This window comes from Pleurodeles waltl, chromosome 9 (genome assembly GCF_031143425.1).
Source record: "Pleurodeles waltl isolate 20211129_DDA chromosome 9, aPleWal1.hap1.20221129, whole genome shotgun sequence".
NCBI lineage: Eukaryota > Metazoa > Chordata > Amphibia > Caudata > Salamandridae > Pleurodeles > Pleurodeles waltl.
The window spans coordinates 391460917-391472935 of NC_090448.1; the positions used below are offsets into that span (position 1 = coordinate 391460917).

At 44.2% G+C, this 12019-nt stretch overlaps 1 protein-coding gene across 1 annotated transcript in view; it reads left to right on the plus strand.

Moving 5' to 3' along the window:
- The window catches only part of LOC138259375 (microtubule-associated proteins 1A/1B light chain 3C-like), a 56166-nt gene that overhangs the window by 25526 nt on the left and 18621 nt on the right, over positions 1–12019 (plus strand). The window lies entirely within an intron of this gene.

Here is a 12019-nt window from a genome sequence, read left to right on the forward strand (position 1 = left end):
ATGATACTGGTGTTCTGCCTCATGGACCCACTGACAGTCGCGAGACCCAGGTTCTAAGACGCTGCTGGATCAGAAGCCAGCAGAAAGCACAACGTAAGCACTGGTGGCTCATGCGGAAGAGCAGCGGGGGCTGCAGGGTCCCCTCCTAGTTGGGTCTCCTTACAAGACTGCACCCTTGATAAATACCACGCAGGTAGTCCTCTCTTACAGGCCCACTCACTAGTGATTCCCTGAAAGCTGGTTAGGATACACATCACACTTGGGTGGGGAGAGGGGCATTAGTCAGGGTTGGATGCCTGGAGATTGAATGAATGTGACTAGGTGGGGAACTTGATACTGGAGTGAATGTGTGTAAGGAAATGCCTCCTTGGCATGGTTGCCCCCTGACTTTTTGCCTTTGCTGATGCTATGTTTACAATTGAAAGTGTGCTGAGGCCTGCTAACCAGGCCCCAGCACCAGTGTTCTTTCCCTAACCTGTACTTTTGTATCCACAATTGGCAGACCCTGGCATCCAGATAAGTCCCTTGTAACTGGTACTCCTAGTACCAAGGGCCCTGATGCCAAGGAAGGTCTCTAAGGGCTGCAGCATGTCTTATGCCACCCTGGAGACCCCTCACTCAGCACAGACACACTGCTTGCCAGCTTGTGTGTGCTAGTGAGACCAAAACGAGTAAGTCGACATGGCACTCCCCTCAGGGTGCCATGCCAGCCTCTCACTGCCTATGCAAGTATAGGTCAGTCACCCCTCTAGCAGGCCTTACAGCCCTAAGGCAGGGTGCACTATACCATAGGTGAGGGTACCAGTGCATGAGCATGGTACCCCTACAGTGTCTAAACAAAACCTTAGACATTGTAAGTGCAGGGTAGCCATAAGAGTATATGGTCTGGGAGTCTGTCAAACACGAACTCCACAGCACCATAATGGCTACACTGAAAACTGGGAAGTTTGGTATCAAACTTCTCAGCACATTAAATGCACACTGATGCCAGTGTACATTTTATTGTAAAATACACCACAGAGGGCACCTTAGAGGTGCCCCCTGAAACTTAACCGACTGTCTGTGTAGGCTGACTAGTTCCAGCAGCCTGCCACACCAGAGACATGTTGCTGGCCCCATGGGGAGAGTGCCTTTGTCACTCTGAGGCCAGTAACAAAGCCTGCACTGGGTGGAGATGCTAACACCTCCCCCAGGCAGGAGCTGTGACACCTGGCGGTGAGCCTCAAAGGCTCACCCCTTTGTCACAGCCCAGCAGGGCACTCCAGCTTAGTGGAGTTGCCCGCCCCCTCCGGCCACGGCCCCCACTTTTGGCGGCAAGGCTGGAGGGAACAAAGAAAGCAACAAGGAGGAGTCACTGGCCAGTCAGGACAGCCCCTAAGGTGTCCTGAGCTGAAGTGACTCTAACTTTTAGAAATCCTCCATCTTGCAGATGGAGGATTCCCCCAATAGGGTTAGGATTGTGACCCCCTCCCCTTGGGAGGAGGCACAAAGAGGGTGTACCCACCCTCAGGGCTAGTAGCCATTGGCTACTAACCCCCCAGACCTAAACACGCCCTTAAATTTAGTATTTAAGGGCTACCCTGAACCCTAGAAAATTAGATTCCTGCAACTACAAGAAGAAGGACTGCCTAGCTGAAAACCCCTGCAGAGGAAGACCAGAAGACGACAACTGCCTTGGCTCCAGAAACTCACCGGCCTGTCTCCTGCCTTCCAAAGATCCTGCTCCAGCGACGCCTTCCAAAGGGACCAGCGACCTAGACATCCTCTGAGGACTGCCCCTGCTTCGAAAAGACAAGAAACTCCCGAGGACAGCGGACCTGCTCCAAGAAAGGCTGCAACTTTGTTTCCAGCAGCTTTGAAAGAACCCTGCAAGCTCCCCGCAAGAAGCGTGAGACTTGCAACACTGCACCCGGCGACCCCGACTCGGCTGGTGGAGATCCAACACCTCAGGAGGGACCCCAGGACTACTCTGATACTGTGAGTACCAAAACCTGTCCCCCCTGATCCCCCACAGCGCCGCCTGCAGAGGGAACCCCGAGGCTTCCCCTGACCGCGACTCTTTGAATCCTAAGTCCCGACGCCTGGGAGAGACCCTGCACCCGCAGCCCCCAGGACCTGAAGGACCGGACTTTCACTGGAGAAGTGACCCCCAGGAGTCCCTCTCCCTTACCCAAGTGGAGGTTTCCCCGAGGAATCCCCCCCTTGCCTGCCTGCAGCGCTGAAGAGATCCCGAGATCTCTCATAGACTAACATTGCGAACCCAACGCCCGTTTCTACACTGCACCCGGCCGCCCCCGCGCTGCTGAGGGTGAAATTTCTGTGTGGGCTTGTGTCCCCCCCGGTGCCCTACAAAACCCCCCTGGTCTGCCCTCCGAAGACGCGGGTACTTACCTGCAAGCAGACCGGAACCGGGGCACCCCCTTCTCTCCATTCTAGCCTATGTGTTTTTGGGCACCACTTTGAACTCTGCACCTGACCGGCCCTGAGCTGCTGGTGTGGTGACTTTGGGGTTGCTCTGAACCCCCAACGGTGGGCTACCTTGGACCAAGAACTGAACCCTGTAAGTGTCTTACTTACCTGGTAAAACTAACAAAAACTTACCTCCCCCAGGAACTGTGAAAATTGCACTAAGTGTCCACTTTTAAAACAGCTATTTGTCAATAACTTGAAAAGTATACATGCAATTTTTATGATTTAAAGTTCCTAAAGTACTTACCTGCAATACCTTTCAAATGAGATATTACATGTAGAATTTGAACCTGTGGTTCTTAAAATAAACTAAGAAAAGATATTTTTCTATACAAAAACCTATTGGCTGGATTTGTCTCTGAGTGTGTGTACCTCATTTATTGTCTATGTGTATGTACAACAAATGCTTAACACTACTCCTTGGATAAGCCTACTGCTCGACCACACTACCACAAAATAGAGCATTAGTATTATCTCTTTTTACCACTATTTTACCTCTAAGGGGAACCCTTGGACTCTGTGCATGCTATTCCTTACTTTGAAATAGCACATACAGAGCCAACTTCCTACAATGTGTAAGCCTGATTTTCGACTGTCACTTATGTCGTTTACTAATATTTGAGACCTAGATGATCCTGAGCCTACTAGACTGATGTGTCTGGCTTGCCTTGATTTACTTCTATGTTTATCCGACAAGTGATACTGTGATAGTTATTGCAAAAAAAACAATAACGTTTCTTGAAAGAAAATCATGTAATGCAAACATTCCAGCATGACACTAGTGTTGCCACATTGCTGTTGTTTTTACACTTAGCCCAGGTTATGAGTGGGCCGGACTTTCCTGAGTAAACCTATGTTAGAGTTGTGTGGAGTTCACTGCACCCGGTAATTACTGTGTGTGATAAAGTCCACACCATTTGTTAAAAATTTTCATATTTGTCTGGTCTGTTTCGCACTATTGCAGTCAGTATTTCCATGACACAAATTGACCAGTTTTGTCCACTAAAATTTCATGTGTGGGGGGTGGTTATTAGTTTCCAATAGTTTGCGACCGTTAGACTTGCCACCAAAAGCATGTGAGTAAGAAGATTTCCTGTTAAAGTGATCAACTGGGTACTCTGAAATGTCCCCTGTATCTCCAAAAAACAGAAACCAGGAGTCAGCGTTTGATCCAAAATCAGTTATGATTCTCTTTCGAGATAGCACTCCCACCAGAAGGTCTACACCATACTTCACGCATATTCTGTCCCTCTCTCCGCCAACAGTCCCCAAGGGTGCCAAACACAGTATGAAGTCTTGCAGGGGTCAGATACCATGGAAAATGATTTTATAACCATTTCCATCTAGTACCTAAATATGTGGTAGCGGCCGCGGAGCAGGTATTCAACCAAGGTTTTTCGCTGATATCTTCTCCCAGTTCAGTCTCCCATGCTATTACACCCGAGGGCTTAAAAGCATGTGGCCCGAAAGTCTATAACATAGATAAGCCTTTTTTCATATAAAGGTCTTTTAATGACGATTCAATTGCAGTCAAGACTTTTGTTTTTGAAATCCTTCTTTATTCCTGATCTGCCCAGTGAACCCCTTGATAAGAGGTGCATGGGTCCCCCACTTCAGAGCTGTCACTTTATTGCCATGTGGCTACTGTTCTGGGCTGCCCTTTTTTCAAACTAGCCCACTACTACCACTTAAGTTTGGTCTGGTTATTTTATAAACTCCCTCTTTTGTCAGCCTGGAACAAAATCCAGATTGTTCAGAACTGGTGACATTGGGGAAGGAAAGATAGTGACTCCACCCTCCTTACCTCTGAGCTCCAGTGTTGTAGTGTGGCAGATGTAGAATGTTAAAAGGCGTTTCCTTCCTTCACTCCTAGGGGGTAGCCATGGAAGGACATGTAGGGGTTTGGAGTACTCCCACATATGTTCCCGGAGTTGTTGGATTTGGGAGTTAGTGAGGTCTATCATAGGTCTCCATTTTGAAGCTTGTGTGTAGCATTCTATATGTGGAATGTCCCCTCTTGGTGCTCCACTTCGCCATGTGAAGCTTTAGGTTTTTAACACATTTCTTGCTGGACCTCTGTTGAAAAGACTGAGGGGGGTAGAGTTTGTTAAAGATAAGGCGCAAATTCATCTTTATGCATGCTATATGGCTGAACTAGGAGATTTCCAATTTCCCCAATGGTTTAGTTAGATAAACCGGGTGACCAATAAATGGGGATATTGACCTCAAATAAATTATTAAGATTCTTGTTCCATTAGAACTTAACTAACAAATATACCAAAGGACTTCTAGCTGAAGTGAAGCCATAAATCCACCTTGTGTCCGAGGGCATGGAGATTTTTCAGGACACTTGGAGTTGTAGCTTTTGAGTTATGTATCTTAAAACCCATTACACATAAGAATTTGTTTAGTTCTCGGATTACAATTTGTAGCAATTGTGTAAGGTTTTATGCTTCATAACTGACATCATCTACAAAAAAAAGTGTTAATATAAAGATGGACGATCCTACCTTTATTCCTCAAGTCCCAGTATTTATATTCATTTTCTGTGTAAGTGGTTCCATGGCCTGGGTCATTGTTCATCTGCGTCGCGAGTCACTGGTTACTGTCGGGGCCACTGTAATTACGTGATTGTGTGCAGCTGCTGCATTTTTTGCACACTTATGGATTTGCCACATAATCCAATCATATGCGGCATAGTTTGCAGATAGTAAAAAAAAATAAAAAAAAATTCTGGCACAAATGATTCAAAAGTAACTAAAAATGCAGTGATGTGTTGCTGTACAGTGGCAGGCCCTTTACAAATGTTGACTTTCACTTTTCTGTTGCTATATTTGGTTACTAAACTGTTTAGTGTGGTGTAACCTTTGCCCAGGCAGTGTAATAAATGTAACAACCATTTGCAGTGCAATAGGTATCGCATTTACTTGAGTTGGAGCTATTGGCATTGTAAATGCATAACTGGACTGTTTTTTGCCAATTAATTGGTCAACCCTGCCACATATTTTGGTCCTTTCTGCCAAATAATTCCAGTGGCCCTGCATATACCTAAAGGGCTAGTAGGCCTACTGGAATATTTTTTTAAACAAGGCCCCTAAAACACAAGCTACTCCCAGGTGCAATACCTATTTACTTGGCAGTTGGTAAAGATGACATTGCCCACGGGGCAATGAATAAATAATTGTACTCCAAGAATGCGTACTTACTGGATCACTGCCCCTTTACTGCGGTCTGGGGAGTTGAAGAAAACACCCATGATATTTACGGAGAGCCAACCCGTGTGATATTAATGATCTCAGTCAGTCTTGAGCTTAAATATTAGTTATAAAATATTGATCATTGTACAGCATAATCAACTGTAAGTTCTCCTCAAGGTTATTTTTATAAATATACGCACAAACAGCTCAAGTTTCAGACTCAAGCGTGTGTAGTTCATTTAGTCAAATTTCTGCTTTGTATTAGCCGCTTGTATCACATTATCAAATTAAAACTACAAGTCCCAGAATGCAAAGCACAAACAAACTAAATGAGCTAATCACGCATCAAACTAGGAAGCTGGACAACTCTACGAATATTACTCCAAGGGCTGATTTCCAGCTTGTATCATGTTATAAAACTACAAGTCCCAGAATGAATGTGTTGCAAAGAACGTGTACTAAGCAGATCAAAGTGCATATCATGTAAAAATGTCAAAATATCTCGATTTTATGTTATTTTTAGAGAGAGAATGTACTTTTGTCTAGTGGAAGCTTGGCGTCATCATAAAGTAGCACTCCGGGTTAATGTGCCTGCTGCAAAGAACATATATTCTGCAAATCACAAAGTGCATTTAATGTAAAAATAACTCTGGCAATTTGTTCTTTCTGGAGAGAGAACATACTTTTGTCTAAGGGAAGGTTAGAGTCATATGGTAGCACACTGGGTTAATGTGCCAGCTGCAAAGAACGTGTACTAGGCAAAGTGCATGTAATGTAAAAATATCAAAATAACTTTGGTGTTTCTGGAGAGAGAACGTACTTTTGTCTAGTTGAAGCTTGGAGTCGTCATAAGGTAGTGCACAGGGTTAATGTGCCTGCTGCAAAGAATGTGTACTAAGCTGATCAAAGTGCATATATTACGTAAAACCTATCCCGCTGATCGAGTTTGCGCTCTGAGTGCCATGGCAGCCAAGAGAACATACTTTTGTCTAATGGAAGCTTGGAGTTGTCATATAGTAGCGCACAGGGTTAATATGCCTGCTGCAGAGAATGTGTACTAAGCGGATCATAGTGCATATAATGTAAAAACGGTATTGCCGATCGAGTTCGTACTGTGAGCGCCATGACAGCCACGGAGCGTAGACAAAAGAAAAAAGTTGTTCACCCACACTGAAGTATATCAGTGAACGTGCAATTAATTATCCCTGTAACAGGGTCGGTGTCCAATGTGGTAATCAAATGGCCCCAAGGCAGGACTTTTTTTTTTTTTTTAGGGTAAGCCCACGAACAAATGAAAGTGATGGACGTGAGGTGGGCATGGTTAAAAGCCCACAATACTTAGAACAGGTCAAAGCGCTTGCACACGTGACCTGAAAAAAAATGAAGTAAAACTATCCAGAATGTGGCGCATTAAACTGCATAATTTGTCGCTCCCATGCCACCTATGTTGTCACTTCCCTACCAAATAATTCAGGTGGCCCTGGTTACTGTTAAGTATCTTATTTTTACAATGTATACCTTGATCGATCGTGGTGGAGGGGCTTGCATCACATATCAAGATATATGATTGAATGTGAGGTCCTAAAGCTATTTTTTTTTTTTTATATATATAGTCTTTTAGAGAAACCTCCAGCCTACCCTGTCTCAAACTTTTTGTGCGTCTACTGAGAGAAGAAAGATGTGTGAATTTTCATGGATAGTGACCTCATTGAGGTTGAGGGACAAATGAGATTGCCCATGGCCTGTCTGTGTTTTTATAAAGCCCAATTGTGATAATAAATCTAGCACAAGATGTCAGTATTCATGTATAGAGGTTTCCATTGGTATTCAAAAGGGCAGTACGGCTGCGTGACCCTGGGGGACTTAAGGTCCTTGTAGGTTTTAAGAATTAACGTGGTCTCACATTCCATCATTGTCTTGGTCTCCCCCAGGTTAAGAAACGGTTGTATTCTTGCTGCAGGGATTCCATCAACAGGTCTTTAAACATATGATAATAATGCTGTGGTGCCACTAGGATCCGAGGTCTGATTGTTGGTGTGTTTTTTTTTTTTGTTTGTTTGTTTTTTTCGTAGTTTTTTTTTTTTCTTTAATCACCTATAATACTTTTTCCCGAGTTATAAGAACTCGACTTTTTGAGGTATTCTCTTGAATTGTTGTATCTGGAAATACCCATGTTGGTCCGCTTCCCAGGGTGTTTCAGGTTTTCTTTTAGACGTCAGATTAGTACTCCTACATCTTCCGGAGTTGACTTAATTCCTCCGACCTCTTCTCCCAAACCACCCCCCGCCGCTCCCACCATCCCAATCTCCCATGATTATTTTTGATTGCACTGCAGTTTTGCGAGGCTTGAAATTTGTAACTCGATAGTATCTGATACTTTCCCCTCTCTTAATAGTTGATTCATATAAATCATTTTCTGGACACTTTCTCTCAGCAAAAACGGTTCCAGTTCACCTCTAGCTTTCTATAAGTGTGTGTACTCCACAGGAGAATGTTTGTTCATATTCTGTTTTAAGGTGGAATATACGTTGCTCTAGATTCGTAATTTTGCCCATATACATTCAGACAAAGAAATAGTAGTGTGGAGTATTCTCCTCTAAAACATTTTTGTTGTGAAATACTTTTATAGGACTTCCCTAATTAGGGGTAGCAGGCTGGGTTTCTAAATGCGATGTGTAACTCATGTGCTGCTGGTGATGAATGTTTTCTTTCTAGATAGGTCACATTATATTGTCACTGGTGCCTGATCTGACCAGTTGCATTGTTATTTTGCAAGTTGAGAGGTTGTTCACTATACTTGGAAGAAATATATTTTCCAAGAGGTTGTGTGGGTGTTGAAATAAAAGGTAGCAATTTGGATGTTGAGTCCTACATAAATTGATAACGTCAAGATCATTTATGCATTTAATTATGGAAGAAAGGAGGTCTCGCAAAACGACTAGCCAAGCCTGATCAGCCCACAAAGAGGTTCGGAGCTACATTCCAATATTCTCCTAGTACTAAATTACCCCTCATGAAGCTCTCGATAAGGGAGAATTATTTATTAAAGAATACCTCATAAATATCATTTGTGTCCTATATTCAAGCCAGCGTGATTAATCCATCTTCAGAGCTGCCCGGTATGTGGCTTTCTGTATTGTGGGCTCCACTTCAGATCGTCTCCCTCTTCTAATCAATGTGGAAACCACTTTCGTCTTTGTATTGGCTACTGAGTGAAATGGTACTAGGTACAGCGCTCCGTGTAACGCGCGTGTGCCTTTGTCATTTAGGTGGACTTGAGCAGAAAGGTTAACCACGATCTCCTTCAAATTGAGGCCATTCAGAAGCACACTACTTTACACCCCGTTTTAGGGTGAGAAACGTAAATAGCGTAATTGGCCACTGTGACGAGAGTATGCACCTTCGCTCCTACCAGTTTGGTGGGACTGGGGGAGAAGATTGTCATTTTAAATGTGAGTCAGCACAGCTCAGTATAAAAATAAATATATATATATATATATATATATATTTTTTTTTTTTATGTTTTCCTAAACAAATCTACCAGGCACTCCTCTCCACAGAGATTTGTCAAAACGGTGTGCGCATGTAACATACAATGAATGTGTCCTAAATATTGTGGCCCCATGATGGTGTAGCTGTAGTGATTACAAGGATAAGGGCTAGAGAGATCCACTTAAGCATTCAGTTCCGAGTTTACGTCCTGAGTCTCTACAGGGCCTTCGCTTTCCTTATTATCCTTCCTGGATCTCTTTTGCCATGTTTGTGTTGCACCAATCATCAGCTTTGGGGTGGGTCGGTGCTTCCAGTCCTGTGTGTGCCCCACTAACTGCTATTGGCTGTTTCAGATGAGTGCCCTTCATTTAGGTACCACTGATGTCCTAGTCGGTGTTGAGCTCCTACTGCACCCGTCTCTAATCAGTGACTTTTACATCAGTTGAGTCGTTTAGTAGTCTGTGAAATAAATTCCTCATTTCCAGCTGTCCAGGCTTCGTCGCTGAATTCACAAACTGCTAGATGCCATTTACATGGAGGACTGGACATATTGTTGCAAAGTTTCCACATAATGGTTCTTTTCTCAGGCCCCACTGTTCTGTTGAGTAAGGCTTTGGGCCTCCATCCCTCAACAGATGATCTGCCGGGAATGGAGTTCATAGCCTCTGCCACTGCCCATCAGAAGACCATCCACCCGATTTTTTAGATATCTCACTAAAAATATTTCTTAAGAAGAATGCTCCTACGTGGCCTTGCTTGCTTATCTAACCGCATGCAGTGAGCTCAGCCTGAATTACCCACCAGACCTCTTGGTATTTGGTCTGGACACCTTGCACTGGAATGATCACCTGGGCCCTCAATGGACATGAATGCATGAGGCCCAAAACATCTGGGTGCCAATGCATGCCACTCACTCTGAACACTAAAAGGGAAGTTCTAGGACCTTTGTGGTTACCACCTGGGGTAAATGTCCCTGTGTGGCATGCCTCCACCCCATCATGGTGCTGAATGGGCTAGGAGGGAGACTCACTGTAGCACATAATGCAATAGCTCCTAAGCGGGTTTGAAGAATAATTGGGCAGATAATGTGAAGTCAACACAAACCAGCTTTACTCCATATAATGGATGGATGGATCATGCGAGACTCAGTGAACCATAGGCACTGGGATCTGCACCCAGTTCCATGAACAGTTGTATAAACTGTCCTCGCAAAATCTGCAATATTCTATCTGATATTTAAGAATGCTGACTGCAATCCAAACAAAGCAATCCACATCTTCACCATTTTTGACAGTGGCGGGAAGGGATGGAGAGCCGTTGGCTACTTGCAACTACCTGTGCACTGATTATTTTGGGATACTTGTTTTGTTTCTCTACCACATAAATGGTATGCTAACCTTTTTAAGGACTTGTATGCATCTTCCAATTCGGGGAATGGTTCGGGTTCTGTGGGTAAAATCGTTACCATAGGGAACAAATATTGTATTCAGTGTGTCTCTTCTCTTTGGCTGTGATCTATGTATTCTGGCTTGTTCTCTTCCACTGTTGGATCTATGTAGATATATTTGTGCTTTTCACGCCTACAGTTGTTTTCTTTTTACAGTTGTCCCTAATTTATTTAGAGCATGTGTGCACCAAGTAGCAAGAAATCTATTACCTATTAACTAGCAAAGCATTAAAATTCATAATAGTTGTCTCAGCAACCGCATCAATAAGTAGACAGGCCATAACTGGGCATACTACCAAGCTTGATTCTGGGGTGCCCCTTGCTATGACTATGCCCCCCCCCTAAATCCTAGGATTGGGATTTTATCCATCTCTGCATAGGGTAAAGAAGGACCTTCCCAAATTCTGCATGTGCAATACTACCTAGAGGAAGGACTCTGTGTGGGTAAGACACAAAAGGAGCTATAGTAAAGTGGCCTCAATCATGTAGGACTAAAACTTCTTCCTTCCATGGACAAGCGTACAGCCAAGGCTAGAATAAGAGGCAGGTTAAAATAATACTGCTACCTCGGGAATGTGACCAGTTAGAAAAAAAAAATAACCCGTATATTTAATAGGTATTGAAAATCCAAAGGTGAAGTGTGTGTGTGTGTGTTCTTTTTTTTTTTTTTAATTTTTTTTTTTTTTATAGCTATGACAGGAAAGCAACTTTTAGAAAGTTACCTTTTCCCTGCCTGAACCTTCAGGAGGCTAATAAGTATTATTGTCTGACAGCTGGGAAACCAGAGTTTGGCCTGAATAAGGTGTGCAAAAGTGCTCCCAGAGCAGAGACAATGGCATGGAAGGGGGGGGGGGGGGGGTTGCGGGGGGAGAAGGATGGTGTCGTTCCTCCTGACAGGAACACCAGTGGCAGTGTGCCGGTAACTTGAGTCTTCAAAGGGGCCAGCCCTGTTGCAAGTAAATGTACAATGATACCTGGAAATGCCTTAGCCTTTGTCTATGTATTCAGGCTGGCACCAAACCCAATGGGAGGATAGCTACCCTCAGAACTGGGCTTAGGTGACCACAGAAGAGGAGACTGCCCTTTGCCGTGGCCACACCCTGAGTGAGCGAGACAGGCTCTTCTGCACAAGGAGAGCAGGGCTTCCTCATCTTGAATTTTTCAAAAAGGGTGCACTGTGGGGCTGATTGCGGTAGGACAAACGGGAACTGCTGAAAAGTGGGTAAAGTTGCTCCCAGGAACTTCTAAAGCACTGGTTAGGGGGGGCCAGAGTTGGACCACCCTCTAATTCGACCCATGCATAAATGTGGGAGTTGGCTGACCTGTGTGACTACAGGGACACAATAAGTTGCAAGAGGCCTTTTCCCTAAAGTTCCCAGCTGACCAGTGTTCTTTGCTGTTGGCATCTGCCATA